At 37.6% G+C, this 2,895-nt stretch overlaps 1 pseudogene; it reads left to right on the forward strand.

Annotated features, from left to right (window-relative positions):
* Positions 1-1,886: 1,886 nt before the first annotated feature.
* On the forward strand, positions 1,887-2,516 carry LOC118531553 (NADH dehydrogenase [ubiquinone] 1 beta subcomplex subunit 5, mitochondrial-like; annotated as a pseudogene).
* Positions 2,517-2,895: the final 379 nt, after the last annotated feature.

Consider the following 2,895-nt stretch of genomic DNA (forward strand, 5'->3'; position numbering starts at 1 on the left):
ACTAAAGAGAAAGGAATCCAAGCAAATCACTAAAGAAAGCCAACTAACTGTGAATGAACAGAGCAAGAGAAGAAAGGAACAGAGAAGAACCACAAAAACAACCATAAAATGTGTAACAAAATGGCAATAGGCACATACTTATCTCTAGGTTTAGTGTAAATGGACTAAATGCTCCAATCAAAAGACACAGGGTGACAGAAATGTAAAAAAGCAAGACCCGTCTATATGCTGCCTACAAGAGACTCACTTCAGACCTAAAGACACCTGCAGATTGAAAGTGAAGTGATGGAGAATCATTTATCATGCAAATGGATATGAAAAGAAAGCTGGGCTTGCAATGCTTACATTGGACAGAATAGACTTTAGACAAGCACTGTCAGAGGGGACAAAGAAGGACACTATATAATCATAAAGGGAACAATACAACAAGAAGGCATAACAATTGTAAATAGTTATGCGCCCTACATGGGAGCACCAAAATATATAAAGCAGCTAATAACAAACATAAAGAAAGCAATTGATAATAATACAATAATAATAGTGGGCTTTAACACTCTGCTTACATCAATGGATGGATCATCCAAACAGAAAATCAACAAGGAAACAATGTCTTTGAATGACACATTGGACCAGATGGACCTAACAGATATATTCAGACCATTCCATCCAAAAGCAGCAGAATACTCTTTTTTTTTTTTTCAGGTGAACATGGAACATTCTCCAGAATAGATCACATATTAGGCCACAAAACAGTCTCAACAAATTCAAAAAGATCAAAGTCATACCATGCATTTTCTTCTGGCCACAATGCTATGAAACTAGAAATTAACCACAAGAAAAAATCTGGAACTAGCACAAATTCACAGAGGTTAAATAACTAATGCTACTAAACAATGAATGGGTCAACCAAGAAATCAAAGAGGAAATCAAAAAATACATGGAGACAAATGAAAAAGAAAACACAACAATCCCAAATCTTTGGGATGCAGCAAAAGCTGTTCTAAGGAGGAAGTTTATAGCAATACAGTCCTACCTCAAGAAGCAAGAAAAATCTAAAAGTAAACAATCTAACCTTACACCTACAGGAACTAGAAAAAGAAGAACAAACAAAACCCCAAACCAGTAGAAGGAAGGAAATAATAAAGATTAGGGCAGAAATAAATGAAATAGAAACTAAAAAAAGCCAGTAGAACAGATCAATGAACCCGGGAGCAGGTTCTTTGAAAAGATCAACAGAAGTGATATATCTTTAGCCAGAACTCATCAAAAAAGAGAGAGGACTCAAATAAACAAAATCACAAATGAAAGAGGAGAAATAACAACCGACATCACAAACATGCAAAGGATTATAAGAGAATATTATGAAAAATTATATCCCAACAAATTGAACAACCTGGAAGACATGGATAAACACCTAGAAACATATAACCTCCCAAAACTGAATCAGGAAGAAATAGAAAATGTGAACAGACCGATTAGACAGATTAACAGCAATGAAATGGAATCAGTAATAAAAAAACTCCAAACAAACAAAAGTCCAGGACCAGACGGCTTCACAAGTGAATTCTACCAAACATTTAAAGAAGAGTTAATACCTAATCTTCTCAAAGTATTCCAAAAAATAGAAGAGGAGGGAAAGCTTCCAAATTCATTCTAGGAGGCCAGCATTGCCCTGATACCAACACCAGATAAAGACATTATCAAAAAAGAGAACTACAGGCCGATATCTCTGATGAACATAGGTGCAAAAATCCTCAACAAAATATTATCAAACCGAATCTAACAAATACATTTAAAAAAAAAAATTCACTCACCACAATCAAGCGGGATTTATTCCTGGGATGCAAGAGTGGTTCAATATTTGCAAGTCAATCCATGTGATACACCACATTAATAAAAGAAAGGATAAGAACCACGTGATCAGATTTGCTCATAGTCGCCATGATGGCCATGAGTTTATTGCAGCAGGCTTCGGTCACTGCAGTGGCTGCTCTCTCTGGCCACTGGCTTGGCACTCGGCTTGGATTTGGGGGCTTCCTCACCCGTGGCTTTCCGAAGACTGCAGCTCTTGTGTGACACAGTGGAGACCATGGGTAAAGACTGTTTACCATCAAACCTTCTGGTTTCTACGACAGGCATTTTTTTCAGTTTCAGGAAGTTCTACATTTTGTTGACTGGGATTCCAGTAGCAGTTGGCATAACTCTGGTGAATATATTCACTGGTGAAGCTGAGTTAGCAGAAATTCCAGGAGGCTATATCCCACAACACTGGGAATATTTCAGGCATCCTGTATCAGGATGGATTGCCCAAAGTTTCTTTGAAGGCCGTGAAAAGAATTACGAAACAACAATGGCTAGCCTTCAAATTGAAGCTGAAAGGGTCGATTTATGGTTAAAGGACCCGGAAGTACAAAGTTTAGTTAATGTGTGAGAGAGGCGATGGTCCCCGGCATCAGTACCCGATCCTTGAGAAGGTGCTGATTGATCATTCTCCAAAAGCAACTCCCAACAACTAATCTTTTATTTCTCTAAATACAAAGTATATTTGTATTCTCTTTAGGGGAAAATTAATTAATAAATGTATTCTGTGTTTTTGCTCATGTGATGAATAAAAGATCCTCCATTGCTCTATTTCTCAACACAGTGGTTCAGGTTAAGACTTTTGTGTGGGATTTCATTTTTTCCCCAGCTTTATTGAAGCATCATTGACAATACTGTAAGATATTTAAAGTGCACATTGTGGATGATTTGATACACATCGTGAAAGGCAGATTAAGACTTTTGATTTGTGGGTTTTGGCTTCCTCCTTTAAGAAGGTTTATTGGAGCACCTGGGTGGCTCAGTCGCTGAAGCGTCTGACTCTTGATTTTGGCTCAGGTCATGATCTCAGGGTCG

This window comes from Halichoerus grypus, chromosome X (genome assembly GCF_964656455.1).
Source record: "Halichoerus grypus chromosome X, mHalGry1.hap1.1, whole genome shotgun sequence".
NCBI classification, from domain to species: domain Eukaryota; kingdom Metazoa; phylum Chordata; class Mammalia; order Carnivora; family Phocidae; genus Halichoerus; species Halichoerus grypus.